This window comes from Scomber scombrus, chromosome 8 (assembly GCF_963691925.1).
Source record: "Scomber scombrus chromosome 8, fScoSco1.1, whole genome shotgun sequence".
NCBI classification, from domain to species: domain Eukaryota; kingdom Metazoa; phylum Chordata; class Actinopteri; order Scombriformes; family Scombridae; genus Scomber; species Scomber scombrus.
The window spans coordinates 18,967,294-18,991,905 of NC_084977.1; the positions used below are offsets into that span (position 1 = coordinate 18,967,294).

The following is a 24,612-nucleotide window of genomic DNA, read 5'->3' on the forward strand; positions in this document are numbered from 1 at the left end:
CTAACCTTTACTAGTCTCGAAATCATCATAACTCCTCCTTTTCTCTCTCTCTTCAGGCTCTGACCTCAGGGACTGCAACTCCATCCTCACCAGGGCAGCCTGGAGGGGTGGTGTGAGTGCCCATTGATGGTTGTTGGACAGCCTCTTCCCCTGATCAGGAGGGTACCTAATGAGAACAAGTAACAATGAATTGTCAGGCTTTGCAGATTTTGGCTGTATACCATCAATTAATGATGTGTGCCAGCACAACCAGGGAAATGTTGGAGGCTGTGGAGATGAGATACATGTACATATAACCTACAGTGACTTCACAGTACATATGCATGCATCAAGTGCAGTGGCGGCTGGTGACAAAAATGTTTGGGGGGGCGCAGTTTGATGGTTGTGTGGTCCTAGTGTTAGTGTCAAATAAGCCGTAGCACCACTTCATACCGCAGCAAAAAAATATAAATAAGAAAGAAAAACTAATCTAAAAACAAAACAACATACTATAATGTCCCCTGGTTTGTCCCAGTATGGTATCTCTGACCCACAGAGAGAGGAATAAAAAATTATAACCAGATATGATAAAATGCCCATTTCACTCACGTCACCTAAAGATACCAGCAGTTAAAGCAGAGTTACCAATAAGGTAATATGCTTAAAAAGAGACACCACCTATATTTTAGTTATTGTGTCTTCAGTCCTGATTTCACTGTAATCTGTTAGTTGTTGCAATACCTAAACATGACAATAGATGGCGCATTAAGCACTATACACTGCTGTGATTAGGCATAATTTATTTAACTTATTTTAATAATGAAATGTACCCAAATCAACTGTAATAGTCAAAATTACTTCCATCATTTCTTATCCTGCATTTATGCATTTTAGTTTTTTACACTTCATAGTTATGTCTTTTATAAAGTATTTTTTAACACTTTACAATATTAATAACAGCAATGCAGCTACTACCTGATCTTTTATATGTCCTGTTGGAGCTGCTGGATGCAGCCACTGACTGAATCTATGTTCCTCTTCTGGAGCTTGGCATAGCAGAGGTCTACATGTGGCCAGATGTGGTGAAACAGCTGCAGAAAGAGCTCAGCAATGCTAAGTCTGCTAAAAACAACTTAGCTCCATGCTATTGTCTCGATGGCTGCAGCTTTCTGTTTGATTTTTTTCAGAGAGATGTTTTAGGTCTCGTTCCCCTGTCGTTGTCCACAACGTTTCGGTGCTGACACTTTGAAACAGCAAACAGATTAAGCAATAAAAGGAATAACTCACACTGCATCCAGCTAGCCAGCTCCGTTTATCATAACAGCAGCAGGAGAAACTCTCAGCTCCTCCATCACCTGCTGCTGCTTTATCCTCTTTCTCTCTTGTAGTGAAAGTCTTTTGAAATTAGGTTTTTGTAGAGAAATTACAAAATAATCTTCTTTAATTTCCGCGGCTCCACTTTAACGTCATCTCCTGAACCTACCGTCAGCAGGAGTTTGGATGACAGCAGCTGACGGGAAGGCGTGAATGACAGCCGGAACTGTCCAATCACAGTAGATTAAAAAACATGAAACAACAACAATTCGCTGCCAATAAAAGTGGGCGTGTCCGGGGCGCACTGAGCTGCGCCCCGTGGGAAACGTGACGCAGGCCAATGAGAGAGCAGCCTCAGGTCACATGCTTATCAAAAGTTTGAGGGCTTGCATTGACTTCCACTAGTCCGGCGCCCCGCATACAGGAAGTACATATAGAAATTAATAAAATACCATTTGGAATCGATTTAAAATGAATGATGACAGGTGCTTAGAGGCTAACATGACCATCTTGCTAACAAATACTATTTATTTCATAATTATTTAGCATTTTCTAATTCATTTATGTTTAATATGTTTAAGTAGATTTTGGCCAGATATTTGATGGGGGCGGCGCCCCAGCGCCCCGCATTGACCGGCCGCCACTGATCAAGTGTATAATCAAGATCACAATTAGTTCCCAACTTGCGCACCCTTTAATTCTCGGCTCATTCATTGGTTTCTATGGGGCAACAGACCATAAAGGAGAAGCACAGCCACATGCATGACAGATGGGCAACTGTATATGTGTATACTGTCCTGAATGCGGACACACAGTTGGCTGATGCTGCTCCAGAGAGGGAAAAGGAGGAGGAGGAGGAGGAGGGGACAGAACGTGTTCATGTTCCTAATTCCCCTCATTGAAGATTTTTGTAATGGAGCAGTTTAATGACAGTTCACTACACTCATTAATAATCAGCGGATGTAACAAGGCACAACACTTAACTACCCTGTGGGGGAACAGTTTTTCAGACCAAATGTACCTGACCATTGCACAAGCTGTACAGCTTGCTGGGTGCCCAGTTGAACAGATGGCCTGGAGAGATTCAACAAAGTAGAGACAGGTAGAGCAACATAGTGTCATGGCTTCATTTTCAGGGCATACTGTAGGCCAGAGGCTGCAAAACCAGCGTATGTACCCTTAGACCATTTCACAGTTATGCAGAAAGCAAATGCAGTCTCTACAGCGTGTTTGTGGAGAGAACAACTGTGGAAGTGGCAGTCACATCATAGGTCGAAGTCTGTTGACAACCCCTGATTAACTGCCTAATAGACTGGGTCAATACCATCATTTTGGTTGAAAGCTGTGAGCAGAATCTGCAGGTGGCTAAGAATTAGTGCACCTGCTGGTATATACAGTCAAGGCAGCTTCAGAAACCTGACCGATCTCACTTATAAATGTTCTTACTCTTGTCAGCAACCCAAATAATCTATCAATTTGTTTAATTGTACTGGCTCTTTTAAACCATTTATAGTCAAATGGATTGTTACTCCTTCATTTCTGGTATTTCTCTTGGGAAGGAGGCAGCACTGTCTGGCACAGAAGTGCAGCTGCAGCTGTTGTCAATTAGTAATGACTGTTTATGCCTGCTTCTCTCTCCTCCAGTCAGTCTGGACCTTTTTTCCTTTCTTACCACGCACACCGCCAGCATGTCCTGCAAAAGGACATGCTGTGCTGCAAAAAGCCCGACTGAATAGTTCCTGCATGATAGTCATAGTGTCTGCAGTGGGTGTTTAATTTCTTTAGCAGCTTGTGTGTACATGTTTCAAGTTTTTTAATTTACATCCCAGTGTGCAAAACTCCTTACCTGTGCATGTGTGTGTTTATGTGTGTGCGCGTGTTCACATGCCCGCATGTGCTCTAATGACTGTAGAAGTCAAAATAGGTATAAATAGGTATGCTATCTAGGTATCTTAAGTACCAAGACAATACCACAATATCTTGTAGATTTGGCACAGAATATAACTCTAAATACATTTTACACCTGCTTATTTATAAAGGAACAGTTAACAACTTTTTGACATTTTGAGAAATGGTTGTTATGATTAGCAATCAATCAATTTCATCTCTTGGATCCAATACCGAATGGTCCATATTTGTATGTATACCAGCTATCCTAGGTCTGTCAAAACATGCTATAAAATATGTTAAAACATTCCTTTCAGGAGCTTAAAACATGTTTAATTTACACATCACAGCTTGCTTATTTCATATATTTAGAAAAAGTAAAAACTTGATCATAGTTTTAGGAAAAGATACACGGTGAAGCTGCATTATGTCCAACCAACAATCACCAAGTGATGTTACTGTGTCAAAACTCTTCGATCCATAAAACATTTCACTTGACCTTTTCTTTAAGCTTATAGTTTATGTTGTTTTTTGTTTAAAAACAACTTTTTTACTTCTAATAGACCTACTGTATCTCTTTACTGGATACACAGAGATAAAACTGATATCTGTTCTTCCATCTGCATCCGTTTAGGATGGCAAACAAGTGTATTTTTCCTCAGAATGTTTGATATAATTCCTTTAAACAGCATTAATATGAAGCTTAGAAATTGTTTGTAATTAAATCAATATTATGAAATTGCTTCATTTTGGCTTATCACATGGGGCAAATTGCAGAGACGTGTCAGGTCTGGAAAATTATTTTTCTGTTGTTGCAATATCAGATGCAATCGGGTCTAATTAAAGTATTATGTGACTGGCATGATGCAACACACAGTTTTTTCAGTGAAATTTTGAGCTTTGGAAAACATAATTTCTTCATTGCCTTAAGTTCTCTGATTTTATACCTTGCTTAATCTGACTCTTTCACCATCCTTTGTTATTTTATTCGTCCTCTCTTTCTTGTAAGCCTGTCCAGGGAAAGGAGAAGTCTTACAACTTATATAAAAATATACCGATTTTCCTCACAAGAAGGGACAGTCTGAAAGCTCTGTCACCTACTCTGTCATAATAAAGGAGCCAGATTTAAAGTGACAATTAAAAAAATATTTCAAAAAATCTTGTGATACGCCCCAATTACTTCAGCTCACTGCTTTTAAAAAACCTCAGCTGCAGCATTATGCACAGTAGATTAATTTTATACAGCTTTCTTATGCTGCTTTGTCCCACATCTTGGTCTGTAGCTGCCTGGTTTATGTTCATGCTGAAATGCTTAATGTGCCATCAGTGTACTTTAATATGTTCAGCTGTCCTCTGAGTGTAATACACATTTGGACTGTTTTATTCAAACTTTTGACTTCTGTTTACTTCTAACATGCTAACATAAGATGGTGAACAAGGTAAGCATTATGCCTGTGAAACATTTGTATGTTGTATGCGTGATATATAGTGTTTACATTGTAATTGTGAGCATGTTGTTACATATTTTTCTGCGTTCATTTGGTGCAACTGCTGAAACATTAATTGTGCAAAGGAGGTGGGGCAGGGTGGGTGGGAGGTGTTGGGGCGAGCTTCTTTATCCAGCACTAGCTGCAGTGTGCACCATTAACCACCAGATGCCACATGTTACACAGGTGCTTAGTTTCCGCGAGACGGGGTCACATCTCCCCCAGTATATCAAACTTTGTCTTCGGTTCCATCCAACAACCCTTGACATGCTTACAACACAAAGTAGTGTATCTGCATAATAATTAATCTTTTCTTTCTTTTCTATTCTTTTAGACAACAATCCCAAAGTCACTACAGCCACTGTCAGAGTCTGCATTGAACAGAAGGGAATCAACTGGGTTCCAAACCCATCACAGTAAGTGACTTATGATTTAGCAATTATAATCTGTACTTTTCAAAGTATCCAGTAACAACGTGCTTTAAAAAAAAGAGGAGTAAATAAATAAAAGAGAATAAAAGTGCTCAATATTTGCGCATTTTTCCAGTGGTCAATAATACATCTGTTTTAGCTACATTCCTACATCCAATATTACAGCTAGATACATTTGGTTTTATTCTGTATCAAGGCAAACGTTTACTACTGTAGTTTGTCTGATGTGAACCTGAATGAAATTGTCTGGCATGCCTTGAAGGACTTGTGACAATGTGAAACCAAGCCACGCAACATGGATGCACTCATTGCTGCAATCAAAACATTTTGGAACACAAAACTCACAAGAGAGTTTAACAAACAAAGTTATACCACAGGTCATTGCGTTAAATGGAGGTCTTACTGGTATGTAGTTTGGCCATTGTCATAGTAGCCCCCGCTCCCTTCCATCCATCTCTCAAAACTGTTTCTGAAATGTCATAAACCAGGTCAGGAGACTTGCAGACAGATCTACATATTCATAGTGTTGATAATGGGCTCATAAATAATAAAAACAATAAACACTGCTACAATGCTGCACAAAAGAGTGGAATTGAAATAAAAGTGCAGTTGGGATCAAATGATATATTACTTTTTATTTAGAAAACGTAATTTTAAGACCATTGGTGAAAAATCTAAAGAAAAAGAACATAAATCAATGCTTTGATGAATAGCAGTAATATCATAAAATTACATGTTGTAAGTAATTGACGGCACATTAAAGCATTATAAGGAGGCTTGAGTGATTGAAGATGTCTCATTTTGTTAAAGTCCTGTACACTCTCTCCAAGTAAGTCTACGGTGAGCAAGGTACAATTGTAACACCCACATTTTTTCTAAATGTACACATGCACCTGTGACCTCATCACACTGCTATTCTATTCTATTCTATTCTATTCTATTCTATTCTATTCCAAGCCATTTGCACAAGGTAGTAAACATGTTTATTTCTGCTGCAAAATTGGGCATCCTATGGGGATTAGCCTGCTTTTGGGTCAGCCTAAAATGGACAGTCAGGGAACTGTGGCTTTTGGCACTTTCATGATGGCTTCATTTTTCAGCCCCAAAGGTTACTACTTGGATACAAGCGATGCACACGAAGAGTGACTAATTCAAAATGGCATAGGTATCACGTAGCATATCTGTTAGTCATGAATGATACATCTCTGAGAGAGAAGTTGACTTAAACCCAGCAAAACTGATGCATGTTAATAAGTTATTACCACACTGACCTTTCACTTACACACATATCATTTTCATAGGTTTTTAAGGCAAATAGTTATCCTGTACTTGAGCTAAACATATTACTCTTCCTGTGAAATATGCACAATCTCATTTAATTTTTTTAAATTGTGTGTTAGATTTTAGAATTTTGTCTGGCACTCAATGCCTGATCTAGAGTAGAAGATGAAAGAACATCTTGCATGAATATCTTTTTGAATAATTCCAACAGTTGAGCTAGACAATATGTGAAATATGCAGGTTCAGGCAGGACCATGAAGTCATTAGCACAAATGCCATTGTCAGAACACAGTGGTCTTTTCAAATGTCCAGCTTCATATCTGCTAATGCTGCTGCTAGCTCACTTATCATCAGAAACAGATACATTTAAAACCTGACATCCCCTGGAAAAACCCTTGGATCACTCTGACCACTCTCATCTGGTTCCACAGATACTAGCAGTTTGGAAATAATTACAAGAGACTGTTGCACATTGGCCCATACAGCAGTACCAGCCAGGTTATTGCCCAAAATCATAACCACCTCATCAAGTGGCAATGCAGAGCGCACAGCGACCGGAACAATGCCCTGTAACAGCTCACAATCCAGCACCATAAAATGACGTGGCACAGGGATCAAGCCCAGCTCTGTATCCTTCATCAGTACAAAATCCCCTGACTCCACTATAAACGAGTGTCTAGCACCTGTTTCATGTGACAGTTTTATTGGAGCATACTTGTCACTGCTACCAATGACACAATGTCAGCAGCGTCAGCAATGTTCAGCTCAAAATCAGAACTAGTTTTGGGCCAGCACCAATACTCAAATCCACACAAAATCACACAGCAGTCTCTGCTCCAAAACTGTAGAGCGTAGCATAGTGGAAGCTAACCACAGTGAACGACACAGAAGGGATGGTGAAAGACGGTCTTGACTTCAACAGAGAACACTTGTCCTTCGAATTACCCTCCAAATGACATTAATTACACCCTCTGGCACCCTCAGGTCACTGTTTAAATGTAGGCTTACACAGTAAACCTGGCAAAAACTTACCACCACTGCAGGAGTGGTGGATCTACCAGAGTTATTATCCCCATCTTTCCAATCAACCCAAAGGCACATCTCTGATAAACTACCTTTATGCGTCAGTGCAAAATCATCAGCCAATTCAGCTTCTTTAAGCACAGTGGAGTATTCATTTACATAGGTAGCAATGCATTGAGGGATAACATTATTAAACTGTTCCAACACAATCAATTCACAAAGATTGTCAAAAGAATCAACTTGCACAGCTGATGATGGGAAGTCAAATTACAAATTCCATTTTTGTTTGCTTATCGGCCTTTACCCAGTATATGAATTTCTGATGATAACCTTCATGGCCAACTTTTTATACAGCAGATTTCACTGTATCATAATTCAAACCATCCTCAGCACATAGAGTTGGATATGCCTCCTGAGCGAGGATGCACTGAAGCATGAATACTGTTTCTGAATCTAGCCAATTTGTTGCATCAGCAACATGTTCAAAGAGGGTGAAAAAAGTTTTAGGGTCTTACTCATTAAACTTCAGCACCAAACGCAGATTAGCAACAACATCAACACTGGTCCAGAACTGATACACACAGTGACTTTTTCACTGCCAGACATTCACCTGGGCAAATGACAACCCGCTGCAGAGAATTTCCCCTAACTGCCAAACCAAAACTTACCAACAACTCATCCCTAGTCTTCATGATGCTTGTGGCAGGTTTTTATGTACTGAAAACCAACAGACTTGAAAGTGACCTGCAACCTCACAAAATCACACAGATATGTCCCCAAGACAGTTGTCTGAAAACAACTGACACTAACCACTTCACCACAACACTACAAAAACAAACAAAAAAATGAAAAAATCTATATGGACACAAACCATAAAGGGGAAACACCCATAGAACGGGCAAATCTCTACACAGTGCATCAGGACAGTAACACTTACCTTTTGTGCAGCACCCAACAATCCAATTCTGGGTCAAAGACCAACACTTCCAAAAAACACATTATGTAGCACCCAGCAAACCAGAAACCAGAGCAAAACCAAAGCCTGGGCCACGAAACATGCAGCCCAAAACCAGGTAAAATGACGAAAAATATATTTTATTATCAACGCATGTCTATCTTTGGTTTGCAGTGGAACAAAACAAAAAAGTTGTATACATAATTGAACTCATGGTTATTCTACAAAGACATTTTAAATTAGGCAGGACAAAATTATTGGTACCCTTTAGAAGTTGTAACAAAGAATTGATTTGTAGTAATACTTTAAGCAGACTATTGTGTTTTAATTAGTATCACAGGTGTTTTCAATTGTATAATAACTCATGTAACCAATTTATAAAGAGAAAATTACTTACTCTGCTGTTTTGTTCCACTGTGTGCATCGCACTGAACATGAAAAAAAGAAGGAAAACTGGAGGGTGGGGGAAAGATGTTTAAAAAAGGTAAAAGCCAACCAACCATGGTTACATCCTACCCATCTCCAAAGAGTTTGATATTCCTGTGACCGCTGTTGCCAATATTATTAAGAAGTTCAAGGCCCATGAAACTGTAGCCAATATCTTTGGATGTGGTTGCAATAGGAAAATTGGCCCGAGATTGAACAGAAGGATAGCTAGAATGGTGGAGAAGGAACCAAGAAAACTTCAATGCCGATCTAAACTGATCTTCAAGTTCAAGGTACAGCAGTTTCAAGTTGCACCATCTGTTGCTGTTAGAAAGAAAATGGACTCCATTATAGAAGACCCAGAAAGACCCCATTTCTAAGAGGGAGGCACAAAAATGTCAGACAGGATTTTGCCAAAATGCCACAGTCCCTCTGGGAGAATGTGCTTTGGACAGATAAAACTAAATTAGAGCTTTTTGGTAAATTACGCCAATCCTAAATTTATAGAAGAAAAAATTAAGCCTTCAAAGAAAAGAACACCATGTGTACTATGAAATATGGAGGAGGCTTAGAGATATTTTAGGGTTGCTCTGCTGCCTCAGGCACTGTGTGCCTTGAATCTGTGCAGTTCATTGAAATCAGATTTTGGAGATACAACAGCAGGATAATGATCCCAAACATGCATCAAAAAGCACTCATGAGTGGATGATAATAAAACGCTGAGGTGGCCTGCTATGGGTCCTGATCTGAATCCCATTGAACATCTGTGGAAAGAGCTGAAACCACCTGAGACAACTGGAACACTGCTCAAACTGCCAGTGAAGAAGTGTGGAAACCTTATTCAGAGTTACAGAAAGCACTTGACAGTAGGTATTGCCTTCAAAGGCTGTGCTGCAAAATATTAAGTTAAGGGCACCAACATTTTTGGCCATGCCATTTTCATGTGTTCTATTGTATTGAATAATATGTTAAGTTGTAAATCAACATCATTGGCTACATTTGAATAAATCTTAAGTTTCATTTCAGTTTCTAATACACTTTTAGGTACATTTTTGTGTAGAAGGAAAGGTGTGGATTTTGTCTCCCATCACACATATTAAAAGTGCAATATGAAGGGATCCTATGCCTTAAAGTATTTCTTTATGCTAATGACTTTCAGAGGCACTGTCCCCTTGAATACATGCAAATATGTATGGTAAATAGACAGATCACTGATAACCCCCACTCAAACAGGGAAGAAGACATTCTTCAATTCAGGTTAAACAGGACTCTTTATTTTTCAATGCAGGCTTTATCCTAAAATAAGTATTAACATAGGATGATGTTTTAATATGCCCATATTGCATATTGACACAACAACTTCCAGCATGTACTGTGAGCTATATTGTAGATTTACCACAGTTTTAGACCACAAGCTAAAGTGGCCTTGGATTTACATTGCTAAAGGGTGGTAATTCCTTTGTAAAAATTAAATAATCAACCAACCACAGTAACAGCTGCAGTTGGTTGACTGAACAGGTTAATTTACCATCTCCATCTGATTTCTCTTGCAACTTATTTCCCCTGCATCTTACTAATACTTTCCCATTCAATATGACACTATATTAGTGATCTACTCTCTAGTTAAGTAATGATACTGCATTTGATAGCCTTTGTTGTCCCCAAAACACAGGATAAATACTTCCCTTTGATTTGTGGAAATATGGTTTTGGATGCATATTGATGATAGTATCACTCATATTGTTATTATTATTGTTATTGTTAATCATGTATTTCACTGAATTTATTTTCATTACTGTTATGTATAGATAGATAGATTCTCTCTGTGCAAAAAACTTTTGAAATTAATACATTTAAAAAATGAAAATTAAACATTCAAAATTCACATGTTCAATCAATTGGGATGAACAAAAATGAAAAGGGTGGTTGGATTTTGCACAGCACGAGTGTGAAAACAATGACGGTGCAGCCATGATTGTATTGTATTTTGTTTCTTAAGCTCACGAAGTAATTATCTCATTATCTACCAAAATTGCTCAGGATAGAAGGTTAGTTGTCTTGTTACTGTATGAAAACAAAATTAATTAACCTTTCTTTTAACCTTTCTTTTCTGAATGATATTGACTCTTACTCAAAGATAATAAGATAATGCACTTGTGCACATAACATTAACAGGATAAAAAATACAATAAAGACTAAGGCCATTTTGACATGTCAGTAGGAAAAACACAATTGTGAGTAATGCAGTTAATTATGGCGGCACACCATTTAGCTGCTTCAGTTTCAGGGTCAGGATCAGCAGGTATGCTGGCTCACTGCCATGACTAACTGTCATTAGTAACACCTGTGCTTTTCTTGTCTGTTGTACAAAAGGCCTTTTCTCAGCTTCCATGCTGAAAGAAATGATGTGAGTAGAATTAATTTTGAGAAAGACAATATATTGACAGGAAATTATTGTGTGGAAATGCAGTGACATGAGGATGTTTGATTTTTTATCAGTAGGTGTGTGTCGTTTCATGAATGCATTGTCAAAGCTGTATACAAGATGGGGCTGTTATATATAAGGAATAGGGAATTGCTCTTTGTTATGTTGACCAGCAACTACTGGCTACTGAAATTGTTTTATTATTATTAGACTAATTTCTACATGTATGGATGAAAAAAAGGGACATTTTTAAAATGGTTTATAAACTACTTTCTCCCATTCAAGCAATTTTATGAAAAACAACTTCAACAAATCAGTGCTATTAGTCACGGACTGCAATCCCACTTTTTATATTTTCATGTGCTGTATTCTTAAAGAAATCAGTTTCAGCTTGTAATCAGAGTTCGCTCACCATTATACTGGGATATCATGTGTGTCCTTTACTGCCGCAATATTTATGATGGTAGCAATTCAACAAACACTGTGATGAGTTCCCATTATTTGCATCCATTATTTAGAAATGGTTCACGGGTGGTAGCTAATTTCTGAAACCAGACTTGTTTCAATATGAGTCTAGCCAAAGAAATGATAATGCATACTACTGTAATTTAGTTTTTCCACACCTATCCTATCTCTCTGATATCCAGAAGGGAAATCGATTTATTGTTTCACTTCTTATCCAAGACTCTTCTGATACCACTTGTCTCTTCTTGTTCAGCTTCATTCTTCCATGTGACATGAATACTCTTCTGGTCATCCACATGAATGAGGCCATATTCAAGGATTGACAATACAATAGCAGCAAGTGCCAAGTGCTTTATATACACTCACCGGCCACTTTATTAGGTACACCTTGCTAGTACCGAGTTGGACCCCCTTTTGCCTTCAGAACTGCCTTAATCCTTCGTGGCATAGATTCAACAAGGTACTGGAAACATTCCTCAGAGAGTTTGGTCCATATTGACATGATAGCATCATGCAGTTGCTGTAGATTTGTCGGCTGCACATCCATGATGCGAATCTCCCGTTCCACCACATCCCAAAGGTGCTCTATTGGATTGAGATCTGGTGACTGTGGAGGCCATTTGAGTACAGTGAACTCATTGTCATGTTCAAGAAACCAGTCTGAGATGATTCGCGCTTTATGACATGGCGCGTTATCCTGCTGGAAGTAGCCATCAGAAGATGGGTACACTGTGGTCATAAAGGGATGGACATGGTCAGCAACAATACTCAGGTAGGCTGTGGCGTTGACACAATGCTCAATTGGTACTAAGGGGCCCAAAGTGTGCCAAGAAAATATCCCCCACACCATTGCACCAGCCTGAACCGTTGATACAAGGCAGGATGGATCCATGCTTTCATGTTGTTTACGCCAAATTCTGACCCTACCATCCGAATGTCGCAGCAGAAATCGAGACTCATCAGACCAGGCAACCTTTTTCCAATCTTCTATTGTCCAATTTTGGTGAGCCTGTGCGAATTGTAGCCTCAGTTTCCTGTTCTTAGCTGACAGGAGTGGCACCCGGTGTGGTCTTCTGCTGCTGTAGCCCATCCGCCTCAAAGTTCGACGTGTTGTGCGTTCAGAGATGCTCTTTTGCATACCTCGGTTGTAACGAGTGGTTATTTGAGTTACTGTTGCCTTTCTATCAGCTCGAACCAGTCTGGCCATTCTCCTCTGTTAGTATGTATTTTCTGCTGACTATAGTCCAGCGGCTCCTTCACGTCTGGAGGCTGTCTGACAAACCTGTTAAAGAATGACCAGAATAACTTTTACGACCTTACCAAGAATATCCTATTCTACCCAAGATGGGCATTGTACTATATTTGAGCAACTGTGTCGAAGGTATAAATATTAGGATTCTTTAGACAATCCTTGTCTTTGTCTGAATGCATGACGGCGAGAACCGAGCTCGTATTAAATCATGCATTAAGCTGAACTCCTGATCTGACTCATCTTTGCCACAGTTTTCGCACTATCAAATTGGCGTCACGAACACGATGTGTTAAGGTAAGCAAAATAACTATACATTCTGATGCATAGATTTTCTGCTTACCTTTTACAGAACACAAGAAAGAACCTGAAAGTGTAAACTGTGAATTCATTTTTAATTGACTTTTGCCTATATGGATTGATACTGTAATGCTGTGTCCCAAAAAGTTGCCGCACACTATATGAGCATGCATATTTGAAAGCGGCGTCGGAAGGACGCGCGCTGAAGTGTATTGAAAACGACCACTTTTGATGGTGGGGCGTAAGAGACGCTGTACCTTTTTGAATGGCAGGAGCCGCTGGTACGGCCCGGTTCTAGGTGACAGGCGTTGAAATTATTCGTGCAAAATACGCTGTACCTTTTTGAATGGCAGGAGCCGATGGCACGGCCCGGTTCTAGGTGACAGGCGTTGCAATTATTTGTGTAAAATACACTGTTTTTTTGGAGACAGCTGTTGAGATGTGGAGAGGAAAATAGATTGGTTGTCTTGTGGTAATTAATAGAATAATTATTAGTAATTACATGAACAGTGGCAGGTGTAAGTCTCGATCGATCGAGCAACATTTGAGACGCAGCAGAGTGAAATTCAATCCATAAAATCAAACGGCACAAATTCTTAAATTATATTCAAAAAAATAAAGATAAAACTTTATATACCAATTCTTGCTTAATGCATGTATGCATGTGTATTTATGTTGTCAGTATATAACATTTAACAATGGGGAAGACACTCAGTAAAACCTCACAATGTAAATCGATACATATTAAAAACAGATCAGAGCATGACTTACCCAAGAAAGAGCGAAAGGCTATGAAAAAGTTGCTGAAGACTAACCCGCATTTGAAAAATGTTCCATTCAAAACAGCTGAGCTGATGACACCGAGAGAGTGGATGCAGACTAAGCTAGGATTTTATTATGTTGAACCATTTCTAACAGATATCGCTGAATGGACAGATAATAGATATCCTAGAGATGGCAGTTTTAGCAAATCTAAGTTGGACATAATAAAGGGGTATTTACTCGACAATACTGCAGTCCCGAGTCCAAATTGGGATCTTGGCTACATGAATGATGTATTTAAAGCTTGGAATTTGATGAGTGAACAATGGCCTGAGAACATTCAAAAGCCTAAGAAGCGAAAACCCAAGACACTGACTTTCATGACTCAGGACTCAGAGAAACCTGACCCAACACACTCTGCTGTCAATCACACGGTCTCAATATATCCAAATTTGCATAACTTTGTGCATCCTCCTGCATATGAATCAGATGATGATTATGACCTGATGGTTGCTTGTTCTGGCATATCACATACAAAGACAAAATCTAGTAAAGACATTGCTAAGGTTATTCCCACAATCATTTTTCCTGATGTTGATAACATTTCTACACAAACCAAGATTTGGAGGAAACAGTGCATTGATGAATGGCTGCAAAATTGCCAGAAAGCTTTTGAGTCCATGAAAAGAAAGTACAAATCAGATCAACTTTGTGACGAACAAATGAAATATGCAACAGAGTGCATGGCAAAAGAATTTCGAAGAATGTTGACTGTGATCAAGACAGGACATGATATTGAAGTAAATGAGATATCCAAAGGCTTGATTGATAGCTTTAAATCAACAGTAAAACGTTATCAAAGGGAAACGGATGTGAGATTGAATTTGAATGTCCCATTAGACACTAAACAAATTCAAGCTATAATTTCAAGAATATCTGAAACTGATGCAAAACAAGTATGTGATATGATTAACTACTTTGTGACACAGTCAGATCAAAGCGACCATCCACAGGGACATGATATCAAAGTTATGACACCATTAATGACTTTTGACGATCGGGTACTTGATAAACCATTATCTCTTGCCGAAATCTCACGTATCACACAAGATGCTCCTTCACCATTAAACAATCCACATGGATTTATAAACTGGTGGAGAACTGCTTTAATGCAAAGCTCATTGTCCGGTAAAGATGTACGCTACATTTTAACCACTCTGATGCCTAATGTTACAGTTGATACATTAATGAAAGAATGCTACACTCTTGATTTTGATAATGACGGACCGATAGAAGGAGAAATACAGTTAGAAAACAAATATCCGTGGTTAAAGAGAAAACATAGAGAAGACCATCTAATAGAACTGACTGCATTTCTAAAGAAAAACGCAGGACATGATAGAGATGTATCTCAAGTCCTAAACTGTAAACGAAAGCCGAATGAACCCATGTATGAATATGCTTCTCGATTCCAGAAATGTTGGAAGGAGCAAGCTAAACTAGAAATGAAAACAGAAGAAGACCCATTTTTCATATCAATGTTCTTGAACGGGTTAGACCCAACTGCTGCCTACACTCTAAAATTATCCGCTCCAGACATTTATTCACTCAACCCAGGTGCGTTGCTAAGGAAGATAAGAGAATTAGATGCTGTAGGATTATTTACAACAGTCAAACCTAAGATACAGGGATCACAAGTGCTTTTTGAGTCCGATGAAAATAACACTATGCTTTTTCAACAGATTCCACCAAGAGACAGGGATGGAAATACGATATATGGAGGCCCAGGTCAAATGGGGCCCCCCACACCCAAAATAGGTTTTGGCTACCTCCCACAAAGAGGTAGAGGGTTTAACAGAGGAAGGCGAAATTGGAGACCCTTAAGAAACACTGACGCATGCCACTATTGCTTGAAAATAGGACATTGGGCCAGAGATTGTATAAAAAAGAGGCAGGATGAATACCAAATGATGGGAGGACCTCAAACACAACCTTATACTCCCCGCCAGCCTAGAGCTTTGTTTGCCCCACAGACTAACACCAATTTTCAGCCACAACAACAGACTACATTAAATAGTCATCAGCAATCTCAGGTATCCTCTGAAAATAGACCTGTACATTTATTGTGGAATACATAGGACAACCGACAGGGGGACACGAATGGTAATTTTAAACTCATAATTAGTGCTCCGCAATTCCATATTTCTAATAACCCATCAGAAATACCACAATTAAGTTTACAGATATCAGGAAAAAGAATTCCTTTTTTAGTGGACACAGGAGCAACTATTTCTTGCCTAAGACAAAAGGATTTAAAATGTCCTATGAGTAAATAATCCATTCAATCTGTCGGAATCAGTGGCGTCCCTCAAACTGAATTTTTATCCAAGCCATTACAAGTGGATTTGGATGAAATAAAACTACAACATTCATTTGTGGTGAGTGCAACAACACCCATGTCCTTATTAGGAAGGGATTTGTTAAGTAAACTAAATGCAACCATTTCATGCTCACCTGATGGTATTGAAGTTCTTATTCCTGCAAATAAAATGTACCAGCTATTTTCTCACAAGATAGGTATATCTTATAAGACTGCCTCCACTCTAACAAATGTTGATTTTCTATCCAAACTATTTACAATGGGAGGACTTAAGAAACTAGCCTCATGTCAGGCTGCTGTTGCTGCTAAAATTCTAAATATGAAGCCAGTAGATCCGCCATTTTCCAATAAACAAATTGAACAAATTGAAATGCAAGAAATCCCACAATGTCTTTATGTATCACCACATGGACTCTTGCTATTATGGAAAAACACTTCTAAGGATATTGAATCGTTTGTCTGCGCAGTACGCACAGATTTTAATGACATTGATCTTTTAATGGAATCATGTAGATTGCATCTTAACAGAATTCCTGATAATACAGATCAAAACAAAAACTACATTGTCTGGTCGTATGGATTTGAACCATCACATTTCTTTATTAAGATCTTACATAATGAATGCAAACCACATCTTCACGTCAAAGAAGTCACAGAGATTTCATTAAAACCACCTTCAATATTAGCTTCAGTTCCCGCAGATTTATGGGCACTACATGCTAATCATGTGGGTTTATTGAACGTTACTCCTTATCAGGCCAAGATTGATCCTAATAAGTACCCAGTATATGTGAAACAATACCCATTGTCAAAAGAAAAAGAAGAGGGAATTAGACCAGTCACCGAGAGTCTATTACAACAAGGTGTAATTGTCAAAAGACAGTCACAAAATAACACGCCTATAAATCCAATCTTGAAGCATGGAACAAATAAATATAGATTCACACAAGATTTAAGAAAAGTTAACGAAGCAGTATATCCCATAGCTCCAATTGTACCGGATACAAATTCCATTCTAGCAGCGTTGCCGGCAGACTCAAAATACTATACAGTAGTGGACCTTTGTTCGGCATATTTTTCAATTCCAGTACATGAGAATACACAGGATCTATTTGCCTTTACCTTTAAGAACGAACAATATGTTTGGCGCAGACTACCAATGGGCTTTGTTGATTCTGCTGCTGTGTATTCTGCTGCAGTTAATATGCACCTGGCTCAATTAACCTTACCCGGCCCGTCTACGCTTTTACAGTATGTGGACGACATCCTAGCTTCGCCGACAGAGTCTAGTTGTGTTCAAGACTCTCTTGCTCTCCTCACACACCTGGCTGTGGGCGGACATAGAGCATCCCTTGCCAAACTCCAATTTTGTCAACCAGCTGTCAACTACTTGGGATACGTATTAAAGGACGGATGCCGGTACCTCTCCCCGGAAAGAGTGAAAGCGATCCAAGACATTAAAAGACCTCAAACAAAAACAGAACTTTTATCTTTTCTGGGTCTTGTGAATTATTGTCGAGCGTGGCTCGCAGAATATGCAATGTATGACTCCATCTTGCGAAAGGCAACAATTAAAGGCACTTTGGACAATATTCAGTGGTCCGATGAAATGAAGCAAGCCTTCCGTCACATCAAATACCTCCTCTGTACCGCTCCAGCTCTGGGCCTACCAGACTACAAACTGCTTTTCCACCTGTACGTCGCAGAAAATGGACTTGTTGCTTCTGCTGTTTTGGCTCAGACACATGGTGACAGGTTAAGACCAGTGGCATATTACTCTAAAACTTTACCTTTAATCGTTCAAGGCATGGTCCCATGTTTAAGAGCTGTCGCTGCCGCTGCTATAATGGTAGAAAAATCACAAACTATAGTTTTAGGACATCCATTAACGCTTCATACAACACATGCAGTTAACATCATTCTTCTTAATATAACCACACAGCATATGACTAGCCAACGACGTAGTAATTACGAACACATTTTAACAGGAACCCAAAACCTCACTATTTCCACTACTACCCACACAAATCCAGCTATACATTTAAAAACATTGCTGCATGGTACAAAGCAAGAAGATGAAAATTATACTCATGATTGTATGGAATTAATTAATTCTACATCAAGCGTAAGAACTGATCTACAACAAACACCCTTAGAAAATTGCGACTTTATCTTATATTGTGACGGATCCTCCATGCGCCCCGACGATAAGACTACATTATCAGGTTACGCAATCGTAGATGACCATGATCAATGTGTAGAGGCATATAGGTTACCGGTATCATCAGCACAAGCTGCAGAACTGATAGCCTTGACAAGAGCATGCTTGATCGCAGAAAATAAAGTTGTCACTATCTATACGGACTCAAAATATGCTTTTTCGGTGGCACATGACTTCAGTAAAATATGGGAAAATCGTGGTTTTGTCACAACTGCAGGAAAACCAATTCAACATGCCGAGTTGGTCAAGGAATTATTGACAGCTTTGATGTTACCAGCCCAAATTGTTATAGTAAAATGCGCAGGACATTCAAGAGCAGATTCAGATGTAGTAAAAGGTAACAATTTAGCTGATAAATATGCTAAGGATGCAGCTGTGAATGCTTCCTTCCCACCTTGGCTAAATACTGTTGTGATTGCTGCACAGATTTCGGATCCACCGTTTACCATTAATGATCTGCTTACCTTCCAGAAACAAGCCCCGGATGCTGAAATAATACTGTGGCAGAAAAAAGAATGCCACCAAGATGTTGACGATCTATGGAAATTTAGAGACAACCGCATAGTTTTACCCAAACTAGCATATGATTCTCTTATTTCCTATGTACATGGTGTGACGCACGTTAATTACAAAGCGGTAACAGACTACATCTCTAAATTGTTTTTTACAATAGGATTGGAAGAACATGTTAGAAGATTTATTCAAAGATGCTTGATCTGTGCGCGCTGTAATCCACATGTAAAGCGACCAAAACACGACCACTTGCCTAAACCAGAAGGACCTTTTCAATCATTGCAGATTGATTTTACACATATGCCAAAATGTAGAGGTTATCCGTATCTCTTGGTAATCGTGGATAGATTTTCCAAATGGCCAGAAGCATTTCCTACTAGAAAAGAAAATGCACAAACAGTTGTTAAGTGCTTAATGGAACATATCATTCCACGATACGGGATACCTGCGGGCATTGATTCAGACAATGGCACGCCCTTTACATCACGTGTGACTAAACAATTAGCAGTAGCGCTAGGAATCAAATGGACTTTCCATATTCCATACCACCCGCAAAGTTCAGGACAAGTGGAACGTACAAACAGAACTATAAAGGACAAATTGGTAAAGATCCATCAATCGAGACAAATGAATTGGATTGAGGCTTTACCTCTTACACTCTTGTCAATCAGAGCAATGCCTAACAAAACTACTGGTTTGTCACCACATGAAGTACTAATGGCCCGTCCTTTTCCTTTAGGTGTTCAGTTAAATGCGAGACCGGCAGAAGATTTAACACAATTACAGGAAATGCAACAAAATTATGTTAAACATTTATTTTCTTTTGTTTCTAAATATTCTCAGCAGGTGATAGATTCTCTTCCTTCCCCAGCTGAAACACCCACACATGCTTTCCAACCAGGAGACTATGTCCTGGTCCGCAGTCTGAAACCGACCGAAGGAGAACCACGTTACGGCCCACCAACACAAGTTCTATTGGTGACACGGACGGCGGTCAAGGTCAAAGGCCAACCACAATGGATCCATGCCACCAGAGTCAAGGCTGCGCCCCTTCCGAGCGTAGTATCAACAGCAGCGACGAACTAATAGAAATTCGGCAAAATTGCAAGATTAATAAGACGCATGACACAAGTGTGAAGTACAACTTACCTCAGGCATATCTATACATAAATCTCGTGATCGCTTGTTGTATACTTGCCTGTTGTGTAACTATCCCTTATGTACTCATCGCTTGTAATACCAATACTGACACCATTGTTACATGTGAAAATAACAATACAAGTAAAGATAATTGGAAGCCAGAATCAGATAATAACACACTAACACGTCAGGAGGAATTATTGAGCAATGACACTTATAAACGCATGAGAAGAGCAATTCCAGCAAGAATTACAAAGCCTAAGCCATATTTAGAAGTTGGCATGCTACAACATGTTCCCATTACTGACTTGGAAATGCAGTGTTTGTATTATCCATTAACTCCTAACGCAACTCAATCCTACTACATCCAAAATGTTACTTATGTGACATTAGAAGAATACACTGTAGATGTGCGAGTTGAGTATCAATCAGTAACAAATGAAGTAATTGTCACCCGAACTATAGTGCTAAGCGTCATAACTGAAAGACCAACTGTTGAATTCTGTAATGCAGTATGGAAGGATCTTCTTCCAAATTTTTTCGTACACTTAGATCAAGACGCTTTTGTATATTTTCAACCGATTGTACTCAAAGCCACACAAATTAAATCACCCCAAGTATGTGTGAATGCCATAACAGGAATCATACAACATAGTATGGGAGTCACTCGTAATTGTCCTCATAATATTTTAATTCTCTCCAGCTATCCGATACCAGCAACAGAATACTGGATTTGGCTTTGCGGAGAAAATATGTATACTTTCATACCACCCAATTGGCAAGGATCTCGCGCACCTTATTGGATTGCAAAGACAGAGAAGTTTCAAGCTAAAACAGACCAAGAAAATGATCAAGTTTCAAAAGAATGGCCTCCCAAGAAAATTGAATGGCCATCTCAAATCTCTAATGATGATAACTCACAAATGAATATAGAAGTAAATCAGGATACGGCGTACAAGGAATTTGATTTATCCTTAGAATCAAGTCATCCTTTCTCAACCAATTTGTGGTATCAATCACTTAAAAGCAAGGTTAGAAGAATGACCAAGAGATCTTGTTACGCATGTTCTTTACTCCCTCAATCAACCCAGGATATGTTTATGCTAGTAGCTAAGCCCCTTGAAGGACCCGAAGGGCTACCATCTTTATGCATATTAGCATATCAATATGTGATTCAAAATCATCCTAAAACAGGAACTCATGAGTTGACTACGTCTTCCATGAGACCCATAATACGGCCTAATAACATGCATTTTGGTAAAACTACCAATCTAGTTCAGAAACTAAACAATTTCTTTCATAAAATGGCTCAGTATGTTGTTTATTCAAACCTAACTATTAGTCAGCAAAAGGGAAATGATCTTTCTGTAGTACATGTTACAAAATTCCATGTCTTAGCACATTATCCTTCACTAATGGGATGTCCAAATTTCTATAAGAAATATATTTTCCAAGTACCTGCTGATTTATCTATCACACCTATTGAATCCTCAGCCACAGTTAATCATACCGCAATCTATGATGTTTGTGTAAATGGAAAACCACCCGAGTCGCGGATAGGACAAAATATGGGTTTCTTGAAACACGAACAATGCCGCATGATGCTTGATCATGTTAGTGACTACTCAATGTTGTCCATAATGGGTATAGCCATAACCCCAGGTTTTCACTGGTGTTGTGGAACCAACGTGTGGAACAGTCTACCACCTTTATTTAAAGGAAGATGTGCATTGTGTACATTAAATGACGTAATATACATAGCAGAACCGGTTGAATTCTTTCCGAATCATACAGGCTCTCAGAGATATAAAAGAGATGCATCTGAACTCGCAGAATACATACATCTCAAGAACAACAATCCTGTAGATTTGGCAAAGCAATATTACGCTTTACCTTTTGATCATCAGATTTATACCCACTCCCAACTGGTTTTTAAGACTATATTTTGGAATACAGAATTACAGTATGCTAATCATTATCTAATTGCACTAACGCGACACGACTTAGCATTGGTGGCTAATGCTACATTTCATGGTCTCCAGTCTATCAGTAATGAACTTGCTTTAATTCGACAATTTGTTATTGATAATCGTGTAGCATTAGATGCAGGGACAGCTACCCAAGGAGGAGTATGTGCTATTGTTGGAGAAGGATGCTGCACATATCTTCCATCCGAATCCGAAGGTCTTGGCAATTTGACCATTGCAATTAGGAACCTTAGAGGGATCCAAGAAGGAATCGTACGTACTAACAAAGATGCACGAGTCACAGGAGGCTATTTGGATCAACAACCATGGGATAACATTTCCAGATTTTTTGGAGGACACCCTACCATTGCATGGATTTTGAGCATATTTGCACCTATCATAGGGATTGTTCTCATTGTAATCGTGTTAATGGGTTGTTGCTTTCCTATTTTTCGAGCACTAATCTTGAAATCTCTTCATTCTGTTACTAATATGACTTTAATACAGAATCCGGTTAGGAACGTGACCATTTATGCTCCATCCGAAGCTGACAGTAGTGATTCCACTTCTATTACATCCACTTCTTCCGAGGAATCCCACGGCGATGACTAGTGATGGACAGTCCACCCTCAGGAGCGGCCTACCATGGAACACGTTTGGGATGGATCCCAACCTTCTCGACGGCGGTGGTGTGAAGACTGGGTGAACGGGGGGGGGGTCGGGTAACAATAGGTCCCTCGTCCCCGGAACCCAGCAAGAAGGATAAGCTTGCCGCTATTAGAAGAGGAAGAGAGGAAGAACCGGACATGTCCTGAAGAAGCCGTGTCTATGATCTACTTTGTGATAGGATAATCTGTTCAATATAAGTGATTAGATATTCCTCAAGCCTTATATTTATGGAATGTGTCCATGATATAAAGTTTGAAGATGCCTAGAAAGAGGTTTAGATTATTTGTGATAATATTTACTCCCCAGTTACATGTTTATGTTAGTTTTAATTGATAATGTTAAGTATTTTCAATTGTTTGAAGTGTAAGCATACAAAATAACAAAAAAAATATAAAATGCATAAAGAAAAAGAATAATAAATAAATAAGAAAAGAAAAGAAAAAGACATCAAATAGAAAAAGGGGGAATTGTTAGTATGTATTTTCTGCTGACTATAGTCCAGCGGCTCCTTCACGTCTGGAGGCTGTCTGACAAACCTGTTAAAGAATGACCAGAATAACTTTTACGACCTTACCAAGAATATCCTATTCTACCCAAGATGGGCATTGTACTATATTTGAGCAACTGTGTCGAAGGTATAAATATTAGGATTCTTTAGACAATCCTTGTCTTTGTCTGAATGCATGACGGCGAGAACCGAGCTCGTATTAAATCATGCATTAAGCTGAACTCCTGATCTGACTCATCTTTGCCACAGTTTTCGCACTATCATCCTCTGACCTTTGGCATCAACAAGGCATTTGCGCCCACAGAACTGCCACTCACTGGATATTTTCTCTTTTTCGGACCATTCTCTGTAAACCCTAGAGATGGTTGTGCGTGAAAATCCCAGTAGATCAGCAGTTTCTGAAATACTCAGACCAGCCCGTCTGGCACCAACAACCATGCCACGTTCAAAGTCACTTAAATCACCTTTCTTCCCCATTCTGATGCTCGGTTTGAACTGCAGTAGATCGTCTTGACCAAGTCTACATGCCTAAATGCATTGAGTTGTGATTGGCTGATTAGACATTTGCGTTAACGAGCAGTTGGACAGGTGTACCTAATAAAGTGGCCGGTGAGTGTATGTATATCATTAGTAAAGTGTAAAAATACTTTTTTTTAACTAATTTAGTAAGATCAAGAATTTGAAATAATTTATTGTGAAATGGCTCATTCAATGTCTTTGAATTTGTGTCATAAAGGGCACATTTGACTTGATGAATAATTTATCAGTCCAGATGTAGTGAATGGGCACTAATTGGGCAATTAATAAGAAAAGATTTCTCACAGCAGGAAAACCTGTATGACTGTTATGATGTAGGAAGTTAAAAGAAGATGACTGAGAAACACTGGATGATGTAGTCACAGTACCGCTGTCTTTCTTTCAGACTTTATTGAAAGTCCCTTGTTCCTGCAATATGTGAACTCTATGGGGATTTAGAGCATTTTTCGATAGGTTTCTTTTGATTAGTAACTGTGTAATTAAAGGGGACTTAAAATGCACAATTTCCTCTGATGTTTTGCAGTTAAAAAAACTCCTTATTAAACTCATACCGACACTATACGCAGCCCCTCAGTTCAGCCTCTGTCTACAGCAGGTTGTTTTAGCTCCTCTCTTTAAAGCTCTCCTTTAATACTCACCCTATTCTTATTGGCCAGCTCAACAGACCATGAAACAAATATTAGTAGGATTTTA

At 39.0% G+C, this 24,612-nt stretch overlaps 1 protein-coding gene and 1 pseudogene across 1 annotated transcript in view; one reads left to right on the plus strand and one right to left on the minus strand.

Moving 5' to 3' along the window:
- Positions 1-23,859, minus strand: LOC133985217 (uncharacterized; annotated as a pseudogene).
- Positions 1-24,612, plus strand: part of hykk.2 (hydroxylysine kinase, tandem duplicate 2) — a 185,294-nt gene that overhangs the window by 144,229 nt on the left and 16,453 nt on the right. The gene's annotated exons all lie outside the window — the stretch shown is intronic.